General features: G+C 36.4%; 1 long non-coding RNA gene across 2 annotated transcripts in view; it reads left to right on the top strand.

The window, feature by feature from the left end:
• The window catches only part of LOC137654363 (uncharacterized), a 39,681-nt gene that overhangs the window by 6,982 nt on the left and 7,585 nt on the right, over window positions 1–25,114 (top strand). Inside the window, exon 3 of one of the 2 annotated variants that reach the window (XR_011046612.1) lies at window positions 22,818–22,988. The exons of the other annotated variant lie outside the window; for it this stretch is intronic. This is a non-coding gene — a long non-coding RNA (uncharacterized lncRNA). Of the gene's footprint in view, window positions 1–22,817; window positions 22,989–25,114 lie in introns of those variants that run through there. 2 annotated transcript variants of the gene reach the window in all.

Here is a 25,114-nt window from a genome sequence, read left to right on the forward strand (position 1 = left end):
ACACATATATATATACATATATATATATATATATATAGAGAGAGAGAGAGAGAGAGAGAGAGAGAGAGAGAGAGAGAGAGAGAGAGAGAGAGAGAGAGAGAGAGAGAGAGAGAGAGAGAGAGAGAACGCTATTTACGTATGAAAAGAATTGTGTGTATCATGTAGGTAGATGAAGAGAGAACGTGTTATGAATGTACATTGGTTACAAGAATGAAATTATCGGTACCTATTAATTGTATCTTTTATGCACAGTAGTCACTCGCTTCTTTTCATTAAAATTGGGGTTAACATTTCATTCCCATATCTTCTTTACTGTTCAAACTTAATTGTAGCTTTGCAATTTACTAGGAATATTTCATTGATTTCTTTGTTTATGTATCTGTTTATCATCAAAATGCAAGATACCTTTGCATGAATGCCATAACCAATAAAAATTATCCATTAATGTTTTATTGTCTTCATAAGGGTTTGTCAAAACAAATAGATTATTGTTTGGACATGTATTTATATTAATAATAATGTGCAAGAATACCAGAACTAGGTATATTTATTGATTTATTACTGCATTTGCTATATACACAACATTTTTGCCTAACATTTCTTTCATTTATATAAGTAAATAAATGTATACATTAATAATGATGGAAAAGTCTTTGGTCACTGCTGTGAAGAATTTTCTTCATGCTTTCCTTTTAGTTGTAGGCTATTCTATTTAACTAATGCACAATAGAGTTTAGTTACTCTTAAGATTCCCGATTGAATGTCGTAGGTTGTCTTTTAAGTAACACTCCGTTTTTTATTCTATCGATCGTGTATATTCATGATGTCAATACGGGAGAGATTTAAAAATAAAAGGTTCGTAACACCAGATTCCTTAATATATGGTAACGCATTTCGTGATAGATTACTTTCTTTGGTTTTAACTATATTTTAAGCAAGGTTGATTTACGTGTATTTTATTTTTATCCTCTATCTCCAATTATCTACGCATGGCCTTTGATGATTACTCTTTTAATTACACTGTATTTATTTATTACATATGGCAGATAGGTTTATTCTTGTGTACATTCCCTAGAGCTGCAAGATAATTACTTTTATTCTTGTGTACATTCCCTGGAGAAGCAACATATTTAGGTTTATTCTTGTGTACATTCCATAGACCCGCATGATAATTACGTTTATTTTTGCGTACATTCCCTGGAACCGCAAGATATTTAGGTATATTCTTGTGTACATTCCATGGGGCCACAAGATTTTTACGTTTATTCTTGTGTCCATTTACTGGAGCCGCAAGATATTTAGGTTTATTCTTGTGTACATTCCCTGGAGCCGCAAGATATTTAGGTATATTCTTGTGTACATTCCATGGGGCCACAAGATTTTTACGTTTATTCTTGTGTCCATTTACTGGAGCCGCAAGATATTTAGGCTTATTCAAGTTTACATTCCCTGGATCGGCAAGATATTTAGGTTTATTCTTGTGTACATTCCATGGAGCCGCAATATTTTTACGTTTATTCCTGTGTCCATTTACTGGAGCCGCAAGATATTTAGGTTTATTCTTGTGTACATTCCATGGAGCCGCAAGATATTTATGTTTATTCTTGTGTGCATTCCTTGGAGCCGCAGGATATTTAGGTTTATTCTTGTGTACATTCCATGGAGCCGCAAGATTTTTACGTTTATTCCTGTGTCCATTTACTAGAGCCGCAAGATATTTAGGTTTATTCTTGTGTACATTCTCTAGAGCCGCAAGATATTTAGGTTTATTCTTGTGTACATTCCATGGAGCCGCAAGATATTTAGGTTTATTCTTGTGTGCATTCCCTGGAGCCGCAGGATATTTAGGTTTATTCTTGTGTAAATTCCCTGGAGCCGAAAGATATTTAGAATTATTCTTATGTACATTCCCTGAAGCTGCAAGATATTTAGGTTTATTCTTGTGTACATTTCCTGGAGCCGCAAGATATTTAGGCTTATTCTTGTGTACATTCCCTGGAGCCGCCAGATATTCAGAATTATTCTTGTGTACATTCCCTGGAGCCGCAAGATATTTAGGTTTATTCTTGTGTACGTTCCCTGGAGCCGCACGATATTTAGGTTTATTCGTGTGTACATTCCCTAGAGCCACAGGATATTTAGGTTTATTCTTGTGTACATTCCCTGGAGCCGCAAGATATTTAGTTTTATTCTTGTGTACATTCCCTGGAGTTGCAAGATATTTAGGTATACAGTAGTCTTGTGTACATTCCCTGGAGCCGCAAGATATTTAGAATTGTTCTTCTCTACATTCCTGGAGCCGCAAGATATTTAGGTTTATTCTTGTGTACATTCCCCGGAGCCGCAAGATATTTAGGTTTATTTTTTTGTACATTCCCTGGAGCTATAAGATATTTAGGTTTATTTTTGTTTACATTCCCTGGAGCTGCAAGATATTTAGATTTATTCTTGTGTAAATTCCCTGGAGCTGCAAGATATTTACGTTTATTTTTGTTCACATTCCATGGAGCCGCAAGATATTTAGGTTTATTCTTGTGTACATTGCCTGGAGCTGCAAGATATTTAGGATTTATTCTTGTGTACGTTCCCTAGAGCCGCTAGGTATTTAGATTTATTTCTGTTTACATTCCCTGGAGCCTTAAGATATTTAGGTTTATTCTTGTGTTCATTCCCAGGAGCCGCAATATATTAAGGTTTTTTCTTGTGTACATTCCCTAAAGCCATTTGATATTTTGGTTTATTCTTGTGTACATTCCCTGGAGCCACAAGATATTTAGGTTTATTCATGTGTACATTCCCTGGAGCCGCAAGATATTTAGGTTTATTCTTGTGTGCATTCCCTTGAGCTGCAAGATATTTAGAATTATTCTTATGTACATTCTGTGGAGCTGCAAGATATTTACGTTTATTCTTGTTTACATTCCCTGGATCCGCAATATATTAAGGTTTATTTTTGTGTACATTCCCTGGAGCCACTAGATATTTAGGTTTATTCTAGTGTCCTTTCCTTGGAGCCGCCAGATATTTAGGTTTATTCTTGTGTACATTCCCTAGAGCTGCAAGATATTTATTTTTATTCTTGTGTACATTCCCTGGAGCCGCTAGATATTCCGAATTATTCTTATGTACATTCCGTGGAGCCGCAAGATATTTAGGTTTATTCATGTGTACATTCCCTGGAGCCACAAGATATTTAGGTTTATTCTTGTGTACATTCCCTGGAGCCGCAAGATATTTAGGTTTATTCCTGTGTGCATTCCCTGGAACCACTAGATATTTAGGTTTATTCTTGTTTACATTCCATGGAGTCCAAGATATTTAGGTTTATTCGTGTGTACATTCCCTAGAGCCGCAAGATATTTAGAATTATTTTTGTGTAAAATCCGTGGGGCTGCAACATAATTGTTTATTCTTGTGTACATTCCCTGGAGCCACTAGATATTTAGGTTTATTTTTGTTTACATTCCGTGGAGCTGCAATATATTAAGGTTTATTCTTGTGTACATTCCATAGAGTCACTAGATATTTAGGTTATTTTTGTGTACGTTCCCTGGAGCCGCAAGATATTTAGGTTTATTCTTCTGTACATTCCCTGGAACCGCAATATATTTACGATTATTCTTGTGTACATTCCCTAGAGCCGCAAGATATTTACGTTTATTCTTGTGTACATTGCCTGGAGTAACAAGATATTTAGGGTTATTCTCGTGTACATTCCCTAGAGCCACAAGATATTTAGAATTATTCTTGTGTACAATGCATGGAGCCGCAAGATATTTACTTTGATTCCTGTTTACATTGCCTGGAGCCGCTAGATATTTAGGTTTATTCATGTGTATTATCCCTGGAGCCGCAAGATATTTAGGTTTATTTTTGTGTACATTCTCTGGAGCCACAAGATATTTAGGTTTATTCTTTTTTTACATTCCTTGGAGCCGCAAGATATTCCTTGGAGCCGCAAGATATTTAGAATTATTCTTATGTACATTCCATGGAGCTGCAAGATACTTAGGTTTATTTTTGTGTACATTCCCTGGAGCCGCAAGATATTTAGGTTTGTTTTTGTGTACATTCCCTGGAGCCACAAGATATTTAGAATTGTTCTTCTGTACATTCCCTAGAGTCACTAGATATTTAGGTTATTCTTGTGTACATTCCCTGGAGCCACAAGATATTTAGGTTTATTCATGTGTAGATTCCCTGGAGCCACAAGATATTTAGGTTTATTCTTGTGTACATTCCCTAGAGCCGCAAGATATTTACGTTTATTCTTGTGTACATTCCCTGGAGCTACAAGATATATAGGTTTATTTTCGTGTTCATTCCCTAGAGCCACAAGATATTTAGAATTATTCTTTAGTACATTCCATGGAGCTGCAAGACATTAACGTTTATTCCTGTGTACATTGCCTGAAGCCGCTAGATATTTAGGTTTATTCTAGTGTACATTCCCTGGAGCCGTAAGATATTTAGGTTTATTTTTATGTACATTACCTGGAGCCACAAGATATTTATGTTTATTCTTTTGTACATTCCTTGGAGCCGCAAGATATTTAGAATTATTCTTATGTACATTCCATGGAGCCGCAAGATATTTAGGTTCATTTTTGTGTACATTCCCTGGAGCCACAAGATATTTAGGTTTTATTCTTGTATACATTCCCTGGAGCCGCAAGATATTTAGGTTTATTTTTGTGTACATTGCCTTGAGCCACTACATATTTATATTTATTCTTGTGTACATTCACTGGAGCCACAAGATATTTAGATTTATTTTTGTGCACATTCCGTGGAGCCACAAGATATTTAGGTTTATTCTTTTTTACATTCCATGGAGCCGCAGGATATTTACATTTATTCCTGTGTACATTGCCTGGAGCCGCTAGATATTTTGGTTTATTCTTGAGTACATTCCCTGGAGCCACTAGATATTTAGGAAGATTTTTTTTTACATTCCCAGGAGCCGCAAGATATTTAGGTTTATTCTTGTGTTCATTCCCTGGAGCCGCAAGATATTTAGAATTATTCTTTTGTACATTCCCTGAAGTCGCACAATATTCAGGTTTATTTTTTATTATATTCCCTGGAGCTGCAAGATATTTAGGTTTATTCTTGTGTACATTCCCTAGAGCCACTACATATTTAGGTTTATTCTCGTGTACATTCCTTTGAGCTGCAAGGTATTCAGAATTATTCTTATGTACATTCCGTGGAGCCGCAAGATATTTACGTTTATTCTTGTTTACATTCCCTGGAACCACAAGATATTTAGGTTTTTTCTTGTGTACATTCCCTAGAGCCGCAAGATATTTAGGTTTAATCTTGTGTACATTCCATGGAGCCGCAAGATATTTACGTTTATTCTTGTGTGCATTCCCTGGAGCCGCATGATATTTACGTTTATTCTTGTGTACGTTCCCTGGAGCCGCAAGATAATTACGTTTATTTTTGTGTACATTCCCCGGAGCCGCAAGATATTCAGGTTTTTTTTTTTGTACATTCCCTGGAGCTATAAGATATTTAGAATTATTCTTATGTAAATTCAAAGAGTCGCAAGATATTTACGTTTATTCTTGTGTGCATTCCCTGGAGCCACTAGATATTTAGGTTTATTTTTGTTTACATTCCATGGAGCCGCAAGATATTTAGGTTTATTCTTGTGTACATTCCCTGGAGCTGCATGATATTTAGGATTTATTCTTTTTTACCTTCCCTGGAGCCGCAAGATATTTATTATTATTCTTTTGTACATTCCGTGGAGCCGCAAGATATTTAGGATTTATTCTTGTGTACATTCCCTAGAGCCGCTAAGTATTTAGGTTTATTTCTGTTTACATTCCCTGGAGCCTTAAGATATTTAGGTTTATTCTTGTGTACATTCCCTAGTGCCATTAGATATTTAGGTTTATTTTTGTTTACATTCCCTAGAGCCACAAGATATTTAGGTTTAATCATGTGTACATTCCCTGGAGCCGCAAGATATTTAGGTTTATTCATGTGTACATTCCCTTGAGCTGCAAGATATTTAGAATTATTCTTATGTCCATTCTGTGGAGCCGAAAGATATTTAGGTTTATTCTTGTTTACATTCCCTGGATCCGCAATATATTAAGGTTTATTCTTGTGTACATTCCTTAGAGCCACTAGATATTTAGGTTTATTCTTGTGTCCTTTCCTTGGAGCCGCCAGATATTTAGGTTTATTCTTGTGTACATCCCCAAGAGCTGCCAGATTTATATGTTTATTCTTAAGTACATTCCCTGGAGCCGCTAGATATTCAGAATTATTCTTATGTACATTCCGTGGAGCCGCAAGATATTTAGGTTTATTCATGTGTACATTCACTGGAGCCACAAGATATTTAGGTTTATTCTTGTGTACATTCCCTGGAACCACAAGATATTTAGGTTTATTCCTGTGTGCATTCCCTGGAACCACTAGATATTTAGGTTTATTCTTGTTTACATTCCATAGACCCCAAGATATTAAGGTTTATTCGTGTGTACATTCCCTTGAGCCGCAAGATATTTAGGTTTATTCTTGTGTACATTCCATGGAGCCGCAAGATATTTAGGTTTATTCTTTTGTACATTCCATGGAGCCGCAAGATATTTAGGTTTATTCTTGTGTACATTCCTTGGAGCCGCAGGATATTTACGTTTATTCTTGTGTGCATTCCCTGGAGCCGCAGGATATTTAGGTTTATCCATGTTTACATTCCCTGGAGCCGAAAGATATTTAGAATTATTCTTATGTACATTCCATGGGGCTGCAAGATATTTAGGTTTATTCTTGTGTACATTCCCTAGAGCCGCAAGATATTTAGGTTTATTCTTGTGTACATTCCCTGAAACCGCAAGATATTCAGGTTTATTCTTGTGTACATTCCTTGGAACTACAAGATATTTAGGTTTATTCTTGTGTACATTTCCTGGAGCTGCAAGATATTTAGGCTTATTCTTGTGTACATTCCCTGGAGCAGCAAGATATTCAGAATTATTCTTGTGTACATTCCCTGGAGCCGCAAGATATTTAGGTTTATTCTTGTGTACATTCCCTGGAGCAACAGGATATTTAGGTTTATTCTTGTGTACATTCCCTGGAGCCGCAAGATATTTAGGTATACAGTAGTCATGTGTACATTCCCTGGAGCCGCAAGATATTTAGGTTTATTCTTGTGTACATTCCCTGGAGTCGCAAGATATTTAGGTATACAGTATTCTTGTGTACATTCCCTGGACCCGCAAGATATTTAGAATTGTTCTTCAGTACATTCCTGGAGCCGCAAGATATTTAGGTTTATTGTTGTGTACATTTCCCTGGAGCCGCCAGCTTTTTACGATTATTCTTGTGTACTTTCCCTGGAGCCGCAAGATAATTATGTTTATTCTTGTGTACATTCCCCGGAGCCGCAAGATATTTAGGTTTATTTTTTTGTACATTCCCTGGAGCTATAAGATATTTAGGTTTATTTTTGTATACATTCCCTGGAGCTGCAAGATATTTACGTTTATTCTTGTGTAAATTCCCTGGAGCCACAAGATATTTAGAATTATTCTTATGTAAATTCAAAGTGTCGCAAGATATTTACGTTTATTCTTGTGTGCATTCCCTGGTGCCACTAGATATTTAGGTTAATTTTTGTTTACATTCCATGGAGCAGCAAGATATTTATAATTATTCTTATGTACATTCCGTGGAGCCGCAAGATATTTAGGATTTATTCTTGTGTATCTTCCCTGGAGCCGCTAGGTATTTAGGTTTATTTCTGTTTACATTCCCTGGAGCCTTAAGATATTTAGGTTCATTCTTGTGTTCATTCCCAGTAGCCGCAATATATTAAGGTTTTTTCTTGTGTACGTTCCCTAGAGCCATTAGATATTTAGGTTTATTCTTGTGTACATTCCCTGGAGCCGCAAGATATTTAGGTTTATTCTTGTGTACATTCCCTTGAGCTGCAAGATATTTAGAATTATTCTTATGTACATTCTGTAGAGCCGCAAGATATTTACGTTTATTCTTGTTTAAATTCCCTAGAGCCACTAGATATTTAGGTTTATTCTTTTGTCCTTTCCTTGGAGCCGCCAGATATTTAGGTTTATTCTTGTGTACATTCCCTAGAGCTGCAAGATATATATGTTTATTATTGTGTACATTCCCTGGAGCCGCTAGATATTCCGAATTTTTCTTATATACATTCCTTAGAGCCACAAGATATTTAGGTTTATTCTTGTGTACATCCCCTGGAGCCACAAGATATTTAGGTTTATTCTTGTGTACATTCCCTGGAGCTGCAAGATATTTAGGTTTATCCCTGTGTGCATTCCCTGGAACCACTAGATATTTAGGTTTATTCTTGTTTACATTTCATGGAGCCCAAGATATGTAGGTTTATTCGTGTGTACATTCCCTAGAGCCGCAAGATATTTAGAATTATTTTTGCGTACAATCTGTGGAGCTGCAAAATAATTGTTTATTCTTGTGTACATTCCCTAGAGCCACTAAATATTTAGGTTTATTTTTGTTTACATTCTCTGGAGCCGCAATATATTAATGTTTATTCTTGTGTACATTCCCTAGAGTCACAAGATATTTAGGTTATTTTTGTGTACATTCCCTGGATACGCAAGATATTTAGGTTTATTTTTTTGTACATTCCCTGGAACCGCAATATAATTAAGATTATTCTTGTGTACATTCCCTAGAGCCGCAAGATATTTACGTTTATTCTTGTGTACATTCCCTAGAGCCACAAGATATTTAGAATTATTCTTGTGTACAATCCATGGAGCCGCAAGATATTTACGTTGATTCCTGTGTACATTGCCTGAAGCCGCTAGATATTTAGGTTTATTCATGTGTACATTCCCTGGAGCCGCAAGATATTTAGGTTTATTTTTGTGTACATTCCCTGGAGCCAAAAGATATTTAGGTTTATTCTTTTTTACATTCCTTGGAGCCACAAGATATTCAGAATTATACTTATGTACATCCAAGGAACCGCAAGATATTTAGGTTTATTTTCGTTTACATTCCCTGGAGCCGCAAGATATTTAGTTTCTATTCTTGTGTACATTCCCTGGAGCCGCAAGATATTTAGAATTGTTCTTCTTTACATTCCCTGGAGTCACTAGATATTTAGGTTATTCTTGTGTACATTCCCTGGAGCCGCAAAATATTTAGGTTTATTCTTTTGTACATTCCCTGGAGCCACAATATATTCATGATTATTGTTGTGTACATTCCCTAAAGCCGCAAAATATTTACGTTTATTCTTTTGTACATTCCCTGGAGCTACAATATATATAGGTTTATTCTCGTGTTCATTCCCTAGAGCCACAAGATATTTAAAATTATTCTTTAGTAACTTCTATGGAGCCGCAAGACATTTACGTTTATTCCTGTGTACATTGCCTGGAGCCGCTAGATACGTAGGTTTATTCTGGTGTACATTCCCTGGAGCCGCGAGATATTTAGGTTTATTTTTGTGTACATTACCTGAAGCCAAAAGATATTTATGTTTATTCATTTATACATTCCTTGGAGCCGCAAGATATTTAGAATTATTCTTATGTAAATTCCATGAAGACGCAAGATATTTAGGTTTATTTTTTTGTACATTCCCTGGAGCCGCAAGATATTTAGGTTTTATTCTTGTGTACATTCCCTGGAACCGCAAGATATTTAGGTTTATTTTTGTGTACATTGCCTGGAGCCACTAGATATTTAGATTTATTCTTGTGTACATTCCCTGGAGTCGCAAGATATTTAGATTTATTTTTTTTGTACATTCCGTGGAACCACAAGATATTTAGGTTTATTCTTTTGTACATTCCATGGAGCCGCAGGATATTTACATTTATTCCTGTGTACATTGCTTGGAGCCACTAGATATTTAGGTTTATTCTTGTGTACATTCCCTAGAGCCGCAAGATATTTAGGTTTATTCTTGTGTACATTCCCAAGAGCTGCAAGATATTTAGGTTTATTCATGTGTACATTCCCTGGAACCACTAGATATTTAGGTTTATTCTTGTTTACATTCCCTAGAGCCGCAAGATATTTAGGTTTATTCTTGTGTACATTCCATGGAGCCGCCAGATATTTAGGTTTATTCTTGTGTACATTCCCAAGAGCTGCAAGATTTATATGTTTATTCTTGTGTACATTTCCTGGAGCCGCAAGATATTCAGAATTATTCTTATGTACATTCCGTGGAGCTGCAAGATATTTAGGTTTATTCATATGTACATTCCCTGGAGCCACAAGATATTCAGGTTTATTCCTGTGTGCATTCCCTGGAACCACTAGATATTTAGGTTTATTCTTGTTTACATTCCCTAGAGCTGCAAGATATTTAGGTTTATTCTTGTGTACATTCCATGGAGCCGCAAGATATTTAGGTTTATTCTTGTGTACATTCCATGGAGCTGCAAGATATTTACGTTTATTCTTTTGTGCATTCCCTGGAGTCACAGGATATTTAGGTTTATTCATGTGTACATTCCCTGAAGCCGCAAGATATTTAGGTTTATTCTTGTGTACATTCCCTGGAACTACAAGATATTTAGGTTTATTCTTGTGTACATTTCCTGGAGCTGCAAGATATTTAGTCTTATTCTTTTGTACATTCCATGGAGCCGCAAGATATTTAGGTTTATTCTTGTGTACATTCCATGGAGCTGCAAGATATTTACGTTTATTCTTTTGTGCATTCCCTGGAGCCACAGGATATTTAGGTTTATTTTTGTGTACATTCCCTGAAGCCGCAAAATATTTAGGTTTATTCTTGCGTACATTCCCTGGAACTACAAGATATTTAGGTTTATTCTTGTGTACATTTCCTTGAGCTGCAAGATATTTAGGCTTATTCTTGTGTACTTTCCCTGGAGCTGCAAGATATTCAGAATTATTCTTGTGTACATTCCCTGGAGCCGCAAGATATTTAGGTTTATTCTTGTGTACATTCCCTGGAGCCATAGGATATTTAGGTTTATTCTTGTGTACATTCCCTGGAGCCGCAAGATATTTAGGTATACAGTAGTCATGTGTACATTCCCTGGTGCCGCAAGATATTTAGGTTTATTCTTACGTACATTCCCTGGAGTCGCAAGATATTTAGGTATACAGTATTCTTGTGTACATTCCCTGGAGACGCAAGATATTTAGAATTGTTCTTCTGTACATTCCTGGAGCCGCAAGATATTTAGGTTTATTGTTGTGTACATTCCCTGGAGCCGCCAGATATTTAGGTTTATTCTTGTGTACATTCCCTGGAGCCGCAAGATAATTACGTTTATTCTTGTTTACATTCCCTAGAGCCACTAGATATTTAGGTTTATTCTTGTGTCCTTTCCTTGGAGCCGCCAGATATTTAGGTTTATTCTTGTGTACATTCCCTAGAGCTGCAAGATATTTATGTTTATTCTTGTGTACATTCCCTGGAGCCGCTAGATATTCCGAATTTTTATTATGTACATTCCTTGGACCCACAAGATATTTAGGTTTATTATTGTTTACATTCCCTGGAGCCGCAAGATATTTAGGTTTATCCTTGTGTGCATTCCCTGGAACCACTAGATATTTAGGTTTATTCTTGTTTACATTTCATGGAGCCCAAGATATGTAGGTTTATTCGTGTCTACATTCCCTAGAGCCGCAAGATATTTAGAATTACTTTTGTGTACAATCTGTGGAGCCGCAAGATAATTGTTTATTCTTGTGTACATTCCCTAGAGCCACTAGATATTTAGGTTTATTTTTGTTTACATTCTCTGGAGCCGCAATATATGAATGTTTATTCTTGTGTACATTCCCTAGAGTCACTAGATATTTAGGTTATTTTTGTGTACAATCCCTGGATCCGCAATATATTTAGGTTTATTTTTCTGTACATTCCCTGAAACCGCAATATAATTACGATTATTCTTGTTTACATTCCCTAGAGCCGCAAGATATTTACGTTTATTCTTGTGTACATTGACTGGAGTTGCAAGATATTTAGGTTTATTCTTGTGTACATTCCCTAGAACCACAAGATATTTAGAGTTATTCTTGTGTACAATCCATGGAGCCGCAAGATATTTACGTTGATTCCTGTGTACATTGCCTGGAGCCGCTAGATATTTAGGTTTATTCATGTGTACATTCCCTGGAGCCGCAAGATATTTAGGTTTATTTTTGTGTACATTCCCTGGAGTCACAAGATATTTAGGTTTATTCCTTTTTACATTCCTTGGAGCCACAAGATATTTAGAATTATACTTATGTACATTCCATGGAGCCGCAAGATATTTAGGTTTATTTTCGTGTACATTCCCTGGAGCCGCAAGATATTTAGTTTCTATTCTTGTGTACATTCCCTGGAGCCGCAAGATATTTAGAATTGTTCTTCTGTACATTCCCTGGAGCCTCAAGATATTTAGGTTTATTTCTGTGTACATTCCCTGAAGCCGCATGATATTTAGGTTTTATTCTTGTATACAGTCCATGGTGCCGCAAAATATTTAGAATTGTTTTTCTCTACATTCCCTGGAGTCACTAGATATTTAGGTTATTCTTGTGTACATTCCCTAGACCCGCAAGATATTTACGTTTATTCTTGTGTACATTCCCTGGAGCTACAAGATATATAGGTTTATTCTCTTGTTCATTCCCTAGAGCCACAAGATATTTAAAATTATTCTTTAGTACATTCTATGGAGCCGCAAGACATTTACGTTTATTCCTGTGTCTATTGCCTGGAGCCGCTAGATGCGTAGTTTTATTCTAGTGTACATTCCTTGGAGCCGCAAGATATTTAGGTTTATTTTTGTGTACATTACCTGGAGCCACAAGATATTTATGTTTATTCTTTTGTACATTCCTTGGAGCCGCAAGATATTTAGAATTATTCTTATGTACATTCCATGAAGACGCAAGATATTTAGGTTTATTTTTGTGTACATTCCCTGGAGCCGCAAGATATTTTGGTTTTATTCTTGTGTACATTCCCTGGAGCCGCAAGATATTTACGTTTATTTTTGTGTACATTGCCTGGAGCCACTAGATATTTAGATTTATTCTTGTGTACATTCCCTGGAGCCGCAAGATATTTAGATTTATTTTTGTGTACATTCCGTAGAGCCACAAGATATTTAGGTTTATTCTTTTGTACATTCCATGGAGCCGCAGGATATTTACATTTATTCCTGTGTACATTGCCTGGAGCCGCTAGATATTTATGTTTATTCTTGTGTACATCACATGGAGCTGCAAGATATTTAGATTTATTCTTCTGTACATTCCCTGGAGCCACTAGATATTTAGGATGATTTTTGTTTACATTCCCTGGAGCCGCAAGATATTTAGGTTTACTCTTGTGTTCATTCCCTGGAGCCGCAAGATATTTAGGTTTTATTCTTGTGTACATTCCCTGGAGCCGCAAGATATTTAGAATTATTCTTGTGTACATTCCCTGAAGTCGCACAATATTCAGGTTTATTTTTGTTTACATTTCCTGGAGCAGCAAGATATTTAGGTTTATTCATGTTTACATTCTCTAGAGTCACTACATATTTAGGTTTATTCTCGTGTACATTCCCTTGAGCTGCAAGATATTTAGAACTATTCTTATGTACATTCTGTGGAGCCGCAAGAAATTTACGTTTATTATTGTTTACATTCCCTGGAGCCGCAAGATATTTAGGTTTATTATTGTGTACATTCCCTGGAGTCGCAAGATATTTAGGTTTATTCTTTTGTACGTTCCATGGAGCCGCCAGATATTTAGGTTTATTCTTGTGTACTTTCCCTGGAGCCGCAAGATATTTACGTTTATTCTTGTGTACGTTCCCTGGAGCCGCAAGAAAATTACGTTTATTCTTGTGTACATTCCCCGGAGCTACAAGATATTTACGTTTATTTTTTTGTACATTCCCTGGAGCTATAAGATATTTAGGTTTATTTTTGTTTACATTCCCTGGAGCTGGAAGATATTTAGATTTATTCTTGTGTAAATTCCCTGGAGCCACAAGATATTTAGAATTATTCTTATGTAAATTCAAAGAGTCGCAAGATATTTATGTTTATTCTTGTGTGCATTCCCTGGAGCCACTAGATATTTAGGTTTATTTTTGTTTACATTCCCTAGAGCTGCAAGATATTTATGTTTATTCTTGTGTAAATTCCCTGGAGCCACAAGATATTTAGAATTATTCTTATGTAAATTCAAAGAGTCGTAAGATATTTACGTTTATTATTGTGTGCATTCCCTGGAGCCACTAGATATCTAGGTTTATTTTTGTTTACATTTCGTGGAGCAGCAAGATATTTAGGATTTATTCTTGTGTACATTCCCTAGAGCCGCTAGGTATTTAGGTTTATTTCTGTTTACATTCCCTGGAGCCTTAAGATATTTAGGTTTATTCATGTGTTCATTCCCAGGAGCCACAATATATTAAGGTTTTTTCTTGTGTACATTCCATAGTGCCATTAGATATTTAGGTTTATTCTTGTGTACATTCCCTGGAGCCACAAGATATTTAGGTTTATTCATGTGTACATTCCCTGGAGCCGCAAGATATTTAGGATTTATTCTTGTGTACAGTCCCTAGAGCCGCTAGGTGTTTAGGTTTATTTGTGTTTACATTCCCTGGAGCCTTAAGATATTTAGGTTTATTCTTGTGTTCATTCCCAGGAGCCACAATATATTAAGGTTTTTTCTTGTGTACATTCCCTAGTTCCATTAGATATTTAGGTTTATTCTTGTGTACATTCCCTGGAGCCACAAGATATTTAGGTTTATTCATATGTACATTCCCTGGAGCCACAAGATATTTAGGTTTATTCTTGTGTACATTCCCTTGAGCTGCAAGATATTTAGAATTATTCTTATGTACATTCTGTGGAGCCGCAAGATATTTACGTTTATTCTTGTTTACATTCCCAGGATCCGCAATATATTAAGGTTTATTCTTTTGTACATTCCCTAGAGCCACTAGATATTTAGGTTTATTATTGTGACTTTCCTTGGAGCCACCAGATATTTAGGTTTATTCTTGTGTACATTCCCTAGAGCTGCAAGATATTTATGTTTATTCTTTTGTACATTCCCTGGAACCACTAGATATTTAGGTTTATTCTTGTTTACATTCCATGGAGCTGCAAGATTTATATGTTTATTCTTGTGTACATTTCCTGGAGCCGCTAGATATTCGGAATTATTCTTATGTACATTCCGTGGAGCCGCAAGATATTTAGGTTTATTCATGTGTACATTCCCTGGAGCCACATGATATTTAGGTTTATTCTTGTGTACATTCCCTGAGCTTCAAGATATTTAGGTTTATTCCTGTGTGCATTCCCTGGAACCACTAGATATTTAGGTTTATTCTTGTTTACATTCCATGGAGCCCAAGATATTTAGGTTTATTCGTGTGTACATTCCCTAGAGCCGCAAGATATTTAGAATTATTTATGTGTACAATCCATGGAGCCGCAAAAAATTTTTTATTCTTGTGTACATTCCCTAGAGCCGCTAGATATTTAGGTTTATTTTTGTTCGCATTCCCTGGAGCCCCAAGATATTTAAGTTTATTCTTCTGTACATTCCCTAGAGTCACTAGATATTTATTTTATTTTTGTGTACATTCCCTGGAGCCGCAAGATATTTAGGTTTATTCTTCTGTACATTCCCTGGAGCCGCAATATATTTATGATTATTCTTGTGTACATTCCTTAGAGCCACAAGAAATTTACGTTTATTCTTTTGTACTTTGCATGGAGCCGCAAGATATTTAGGTTTATTTTCGTGTACATTCCCTAGAGCTACAAGATATTTAGAATTATTCCTGTGTACAATCCATGGAGCCGCAAGATATTTATATTGATTCCTGTGTACATTGCCTGGAGCCGCTTGATATTTAGGTTTATTCATGTGTACATTACCTGGAGCCGCAAGATATTTAGGTTTATTTTTGTGTACATTCCTTGGAGCCTCAAGATATTTAGGCTTATTCTTTTTTACATTCCTTGGAGCCGCAAGATATTTATAATAGTTCTTATGTACATTCCATGGAGCTGCAAGATATTTAGGTTTATTTTTGCGTACATTCCCTTGAGCCGCATGATATTTAGGTTTTATTCTTGTGTACATTCCCTGGAGCCGCAAGATATTTAGAATTGTTCTTCTGTACATTCCCTAGAGTCACTAGATATTTAGGTTATTCTTGTGTACATTGCCTGGATCCGCAAGATATATAGGTTTATTCTCGTGTACATTCCCTAGAGCCACAAGATATTTAGAATTATTCTTCAGTACATTCCATGGAGCCACAAGACATATACGTTTATTCCTGTGTACGTTGCCTTGAGCCGCTAGATATTTAGGTTTAATCTTGTGTACATTCCCTGGAGCCACATGATATTTAGGTTTATTTTTGTGTACATTCCCTGGAGCCACAAGATATTTATGTTTATTCTTTTTTACATTCCCTGGAGCTGCAAGATATTTAGAATTATTCTTATATACATCCCGTAGAGCCGCATGATATTTACGTTTATTTTTTTTCACATTCCCTAGAGTCACTAGATATTTAGGTTATTTTTGTGTACATTCCCTGGAGCCACTAGATATTTAGGTTTATTCTTGTGTACACTCCCTGGAGCCGCAAGATATTTAGGTTTATTCTTTAACAGTTAGATCTTTTTGAAGATGTTTAAATAACCTTCAGAATTAGTTTAAAATTATTACCTGCTTCAAACATGTCATAGAAGGGATTAAGTTAAATAGTTGAATGAAGGGAAGACTGGTATATCAAGTTAAGCTCTTTTCAAGTCTATCGTAAAGTGTATATCCCTATTTTGAACTGTCAGGTTAGGGTTAATAAATAATGATTACACTGCTGCTCTATGTCCCACTCCTAGCTATATTATCCATAAATTAACTGTTCAGCATCCCAGTGAGGGTTTACTAGGACGGAATCGGAATAGAGCCTAAGCACTGAGGTGGCACTAATATTGACAAAAGCCAGTATATAGATTAATTATTTAGAAGTAAGTATTTGGACAGAATAAATGTGTATGGTTCACCCTTAACTACATCCAACCCATTTCCTTTGATGGCCTGCTAAGTGGTGGTGCCCTTATCCACCAGGGAAGATTTTCGATGTCTGTTTAGGAAGGTTTTCCCAAAATTCATTTCCCATACTTCAACCTTAACACAACCATTTTTCAATGGGATGCAGTAGGTAATTTGTCGATTTGGAAAGAGTATTAAGAGGCACTGTCCATCATTATGATCGAAGATGACTTTATATTCTGAATTAAAGGGAAATGAACCCCCTCCTTATATGCAATCATTCATTTGTTTGTGGTAATCATCCTTTTAGCCTGGAAAATAAGTTCACTATTTGGAGCAAACTTGTTTTTAGTACGAGCATGATGACAATCAAATGATTTGTTCCCGGTGGAGGCAAGGATGTTTAATACCTGGAGATGCCACTGATCACTTTCCCCATACAAATACGTAAAGCAACTTTGGCAACTGACACACCTGCTGTGTAGGGCAGAAAGGACCCAAATCCTTTGCCCGTCTTGTGACTGTCATAGCTTTACCTTTGAAAATTCTGACTTTATAATCTTTTCATCATGAGGAGATTAAAATCCTATAATAATAAAGAGATGTATTTACAAAATATTTCATCAATGCAGCTTACAGAAATAAAACAAATACAAATTCATTCAAGGAACGAAGACATGATAGGAACACTCAACTATGGTAGAGGAGGACAGAATCTTATCCTATTAAAGTGCTACAAGCAACAATTACCAGATTAATGTGTAGATGCACTCATAAAAGGGAATTTAACTAGTGACCACTGAAATGAATCTGTAAATTCCGGAGGCATTAAAGCAGAGGAGAACAGAAGCTCATCCTACGAAACAGCCAAGGAGGTTTGCGAAACAGCTACAAGCAACAATTATCAGATTAATATAAGACATGCAGATGCACTGATGAAAGGAAAATTATCTATTGGTCAAGCCCCAAGGCAATACAACTGAGTAGAACAGAAGTTCTTCCTTGAAAGAGCTACAAACCAAGCAGGTTTAATACAAACCCTTCTTGCTACTGCAACTTTTTACAAAATATAATGTGTGTTTAACAGCTGAAAGCACAAATCTAAATTCTACTACATTAAACCAATATGATACTAATCTTAATATCACCACTTATTGCATGATACAGGGGCACTGTATCCAAAGTGAATGAGGGATATAAACGAATCACGTAAATTATTAAATGAAATCGTTTAATTCTTGTTTTCTATTACATTTTATATATCTATTTGCTGTCACATGAATAATCATACAAACCCTTTATAATAAGTAATCTTTCATCATTTTTATATTCATTATAAAATGAATATGAAAATTATGAAAAGTTAATTATTATAAAGAGTTTGTATAATTATTCATTTGACAGTTTTCTGTCTTCGTTTAAAAAATTTGCAAAAGTTATAGCCTATACCGATGAAATGTAACCAATGGATTCAAGGTTTTGCCGAGTCTTTGAGTGCATCCATATGCAGAACACGAACTAGGCATCCTTTAAGCAAAATGAGAGCTTGTGTCCTTCCTAAACGATTAATCTAGTTGAACTGAGATACCAGTGACATCTCCACTTTATCAAACATCGTGAGCTACCGTGTTTTGGTAGGACAAGTAGGTCACGCTACAGGCGACAGCCCATTTTGCCCTACACGTGGGCCTGCTTCACAAATCTGGGAAAAGGGCACCTCCAGGTATTAAACCTCCTTGGGTGGAGGCAATGGACGTTCGACAGCTCTACGCCCTGAGGTCAGCTTAGGTCAGATAGGAACCAGCAGTGCTGTAAAATTTATCTACCCCTTTAAAAAGAAACATTTTTTTTTTTTTTGTTGAAAGCTTGAAAATTCAAAGGGCATTTAATAATTGACAAAAAAAAAAAAAATCAGAAGCCAATTATATTTGAGTTGTATAACTTATGATGCCGTCTCCATATACATTACAACTGGAGTGGGAATATTTAATTTGGCAATGCCACTCACTGCCCATGCATTATCCTTTTTGCCATGAAGGAGTTGATAAAGTATAGTTTCCAAAATCCAGAAATTAAAGATGAATTTTTTATTCCATGACCTTCATCAGCACCTGCCAGGTAATTCATTTGAACAGGAAGACTAGAAGCTTCACGATTCCTCTCCAGAAAGGAGGACTACCCCAAATCTTTAGTACTGTTCCAGCAAGGAGCTCGTCCGTATTGCACTGATTCTGGGGAGGCAAAGTGGAGATGTTCCTTTTTACTGGCACTGTCCCTGATCAGGAGAATTTACAACCTTGGCAAAGCACCTACATCATCAGTAAACAGTAAAAGGCCGTAAAGAGGCAATAAACGGATCGTGCCGTGCTCCGCAGGGTTCAAGATAATGGCTAGAACTCCCTGTCCAAGCTAGCTAACGGGACATTCAACAAGATTGATATGCAGGGAAAGATTCCCTAATAGCAGGTCAATCTACTACAATACTGTCACCAGATTCTCTAAGGCAGAGGTGCCATTATACAACATTCGACTCTCATCCCTCTCCTCTGCCTGTGGATCCTTAAAGGGCGTCTTGGTTGAGGATTGGGTGCTCGAGGGACCTGGAGGGGGAGAGGAAAGTTCAAGAATTACAGTTCTGGTTAGAGGAGGGCGTAGTTGAGGAAGGGTGTAGTTAGTGGGGGAGAGATGTGATTGGTAGGAGGAGGGTTTGTTCGATGTGACTGCCATGGGTTGGAATTGTAATGTCTATCACTTCCCTGATGATCAGTGATCCACTGGAGTCTGGCTGGACATTTCTTCTTCCATGCATGGAGGGAGCCTGGGCAGTTAAGGCATCTGGTATAGGTCGGTTCTCTGGCGGCGAATCAAGAGTGGCAGGCACTGGTGGGGTGTCATATGCTGCTGCACACTGCACAGACCTCCTGGATTGTGCAACGGCTCTTGTGGTGGCCAAACTTCTGGCACCTGAAGCATCAAAGAGATTCAGGGAAGTATGCCTCCGGGGAAAAGGTTCCCCAGTTGCCAAAGCAGATCCTTTTGAGGTTGTTTCCCTTTGAAGACAGACTCTAGCTTTTGAGATTACTTTCGTGTTTTCCCTGCACATCTCTTGGCCGAGGCAGTGGGTGGGTGGTTCAGAACAGGTTCCAGAGGTAGGTTCAGGTCGTAGCAGATGATGATAGTTGTGGTTTTCTCAGAGATTTAAAGGTTTAAAGGCCGCTCATGAATGGCAGAGGCAAGGGACAGTGACATTGCCCTATCAAGCAGGACAACGCCCTAGAAGACTGACCATATATACATATGATCAGCAACCAAGCCCTCTCTCCACCCAAGCTAGGACCAAGGAGGGCAAGGCAATGGCTGCTGATGACTCGGCAGCTAGACCTATAGGCTCCTCCAAACCCTCCATTCTAAGGTCACAAGGACGGTGAAGTTGCAGCGACCAAATGAACTAACGGGTTTGAGCGGGACTGGAACCCCAGTCTGGCAATCCCCAAGCAAGGACTCTACCACCAGGCCACCACAACCCTAAAGGAACTGGACACTCTTGCTGCCCGAGAAAATCGAAAGATTCCTTGTCCAAGGGAGCAATGATGAGCTCTCCTCGGAGGTTTGATTGGATGTTCATCTTCAGGTAGGGGTTCTGCTTCGCCATAACAGCGTAGGAGGTCGTGTTTTCCCTTTGAATCAGTTTGAAGGGCTGCTGATGAGCTCAGGTGAGGTGGGCAGATCGCTGGTCGGTCTCTAAAGGGTGGGGTGTCTTCATTTTCTTCCTGGCTTCGGTCCATTCCTTGCTAGAGTCGATTTCCCTGTTGTTTTCTTCTTCAGTAATGTTCTTGTTGTTATCGTCGTCGTTTTTCGTGGGCTTAGGTGTGTCCTGGGTCGATTTCATAGGTAATGGGTGGTCAAGGTCCAAAATCTATGGAACAGGAATCTCAAGTTACTTACCGGGCACATCACCCAAGTTCTCAGGTCCCACAAGAGGCTGTCGTATGAAAATTTGATGCACGCATATACTGTCTTGTGTCGTAATTCTGTTACTGTAATGAGTTCAGCATTTTTTTTTCAAGTGGTTGCTGTTATGTGACGGTAGTTAAACAGTCGAGTGTCTGTATGTAAGGAAACATTTAATTAGGCTACGCATATGAAAAATTTGCCTCAGAGCATGTTATGCAAGGGAAATTTTATTATTCTTTCTATTCTATTCATGTTTAAATATCCCTTATACTTTCAAGAGGAGTCATAAGGAAAAGACTTATTTTGAGATGTTCAGTCATCACGTTAATTAGATAACAAACCATTGATAGTTGGTATTCAAAAATAACTGTCCATTATTAACACTTAAATTCAAATAAGAAACGGTTTTCCCAAACTATGTAGTTCAAAGAAGCTGGTCTCAGTATATCAAACTCCTAAATGGTATAAAATTACAATTGGCTGGTTTTACCTTTTGAGTGCTATACTTGCTACTATATAAAAAGATGAAGTTTACAATCGTTTCCAACTTCATTCGTGGCACCTTGAGAGAAAACGAAAGTAATATCATAATACAGGGATAGTTAGCGAGATTGAATACCCTTCACTTTATTTCAATGTCTCCCTTTTCATTCATAAAATGAATGGATATTGTGACAGATTTCTGCATTACTGACGTGCTGTAACTTTTTTTACTGCAATGTTTGCTCTGTTATTCGGTCTGTCCTTCGAGGGACACGGCCGTCAATGGACCTCATGCAGTGCTCTAAAGGTATGAGTTAAGGAATTTAACTGTCTCCCTGTGGCCTCTACCTTCGTTCCAATGGCCTTTCTTGCAACCCTCTGTTTAACGTCTATCAACTTTTACTTCTTTATTTATCTGAGAGGATTTCCGCGAGTTTCATTTTGGGACTGGATGGCTTCCCTGTCCTAGCAACGTACCATATGACCACTATCAGTAAATCATACTGATACAGTACTCGCTTTATGTACCTGATGGAGGTGATTAATAGAAAAAAAAATACTGTCCAAGTAGACATTGAAAGAATTACTGTATACTACTTGTCGACCAACTTACTTTTTGGGGCTGTATCATGAAACGATTAGTTAACAACACATCAATAACAATGACTAGCCAAAGTCTGAGAGTAACTGAGAGTACCAGTTTATTTATAATTTAGTTGCTACTACCCTTCAGAAATTAAAACTCGTTGATTTTGGATCCGAGTACTTTTTCAGATAGCTAAAGTATTTGAAAAGATTTGAATGTCCTCCATCTACTGTAATATACCAGAAAAATATAATTATACTTATAATCTTTTCACCTATATAATTGTTAGAATTTAAGCTTATTCACTTCTTATTAATTCAAATGCAATATTACCAATGCAAGGACGATACTGATAACCTTATCAAGAATAGTATTCATAAAACCATTGTTCAAAGAATAGCGTTGATATGAAATTACCAATCACATATTACGTTTGGCTGCTACTATAATTTTGGATGATTATCTAAGCTGAACTATGTCTTCGTGTTTTCTTTCACGAACTCTGGTTACTAGTACTGTTCCTCATTAAGATGTTTTTGTTAAGTACATAACAGCGTGGTCAAGGTTAAGGTTTAAAAATGTCTGTTATCTTGATTTCTAAAGATGAAGTTGAACATGCCAGTTACTCTAATGGATATTCCTAAAATGTGGCTATGCATCAAATTAATTATCAAGTCATGATATGACGGGAAGTTGAAGAACATTTGGAGTAAAGATATTTTACTTTTCTTTCAGATGCGTTTATTTGCCTGCACATTTGAAAACCTTCTAGTGGGCAACCCAATTCCCCTAATATGGGAAGGAGATGGAAGCTAAAGAAATGCTGGTGGTACAAGATTAAATCATTCATATGTAAATCAAAGCGGATAACAAGGATGGAGGCTGTAATATTTAACTGACATCAGTTTAAAGATAAGTTAGAATTTTCATCTTTTATATATATGTATATATATATATATATACATATATATGATAAATTTTGCACATTTTTACGTGTTTTTCATATTCAAATAAGCCATATATATTTTTGATACATTAATGTCTGGATTCTCTTAACGACCTCGGGATCAGAGCCCCAGGCAAAATCACACAAAGACAAGAGCTTGACTCCGGCCGGGAATCGAACCCTGGTCGGCAAGCTTGTATAGACAGTGACTAAGCCACTTGGCCAAGTGGCTTAGTCACTGTCTATACAAGCTTGCCGACCAGGGTTCGATTCCCGGCCGGAGCCAAGCTCTTGTCTTTGTGTGATTTCGCCTGGGGCTCTGATCCCGAGGTCGTTAAGAGAATCCAGACATTAATGTATCAAAAATACATATGGCTTATTTGAATACATACATATATATATATATATATATATATATATATATATATATATATATATATATATATATATATATATATATATAAGTTTACACCTCAGGTTACAGAGTAGGCTAGCTGGTGCAGAATATGATGTTGAGTATATACTATTTTAAAAAGTGCAGTAACGTAGATATTCTTTTAAAAGTTAAATTGTTCTTAAATTATTTCTTGGCGAGATGGTCATATATTTTCTTATTACTATTTTTGGTGTATGACTATACTATCAGGACATTCTAGATATACGAATATTTCTCAAAAGGTATATTCTCAAAAAGTCTTAACAGTGAAGCACTAGCTAATGTAAGATTAAATAGTATAATTCCATGGGTCATAGATTTTAAACACTCAGCCTTGGGTTCATAGAATGCCATATTTCTTAAACCTGTAGTATCCTACTTGTCGAATAATTAATTGTTGAAATATTTCCTTGAAATTCATGGTATTTTATCAGAAAATAGTAAGATAGATTATTTCTTAAGTCTAGTGCTTTACTTCTCATACACCCAAAAGTTATTCATAAACCGATTTGACCTTAGATCTCTTCTTTGGTGTTTGAGGAAAGTCCAGCTGCTTGATTACTATAACAGGGTATATTTATTGACATTACAATATTCCTTTCAGTGCTGAAGTATAACCATCTCTGTCAGTAGACCTAGACTTCCAGGTTCAATGGAAAATAACGCAAGCCTTTCAATTTACCAAATTATTTTTACGTGAGGGTTTAAATGTACAAATGTATTTAATCTTTAATGTATAATTTATAGGGGAAACTTACCATGTTCCATGCCTCCGTTATACATGTATTTTATTCTTGCCAAAATAAAAATGATTTAAATCTTCAGGATAAAATGGAGTGCAAAGTGTAACAATTATAGATGAAGGATAACTTTTGGCTGAGAAATTTTTTCTGATTAGAAGGTACAACTAATTCTCAATTATCTCAAGAAGTTTCTTTTAGCGAAGTCACTTTCTTACCGCCAGGTGCAAGAATTATAATCTGGAGTCAATCATCTTTATACTAATGTATTGTCTTCATGAGATAAGAAAAATATATCTAATGAAAATGATGATTGAGCTAGGTTGCTACATTTTTCTAAAATAGTCTCAATGGCAGGTGTTTTAAAAAAAGTACTTCATAAGCTTGGTCCCTATAGCTTATATTAAGGGGAAGATAATTGGACTGTCTTATTTCTAGAGTTTTTTTATTAATTGATTTGAGTGGGTAGTTTTCATGTGTAACATAAAATTTTGTAAGGTAAACATTATAGTGCACAGTAAATTCAATTTAACACCGCCTCTTCCTTTTTAGCAACTTAATGATATTAGATGTTTATATATAAAAAGGTAAAGGTCGGAAAATTATCTTTCTAAGTTCGACTACAAATAGTAATCATGGTACCTATTTGTAAGTATGAATTCATTTTTATTGACAAGATCATACAAACCTTGTATTTCACAAGGTAAGTAAATCAAAATCTCCTCAAGGAATAGAATGCGCATAAGGAGTTTCTTATAATAGGGTCATCCTGAATGGTAAAATATCTATAGTTCTTTAAATCTGTCTTTTATAGGTATGTTTGGGGTTTCCTTGCTGAATGTTTTGAAGGTTTTTTTAAGTATGACTGGAATTACCTGGTAATCTTAGATAATATCTCCTCAAGTAATGA

This window comes from Palaemon carinicauda, chromosome 15 (assembly GCF_036898095.1).
Source record: "Palaemon carinicauda isolate YSFRI2023 chromosome 15, ASM3689809v2, whole genome shotgun sequence".
Lineage (NCBI taxonomy): Eukaryota > Metazoa > Arthropoda > Malacostraca > Decapoda > Palaemonidae > Palaemon > Palaemon carinicauda.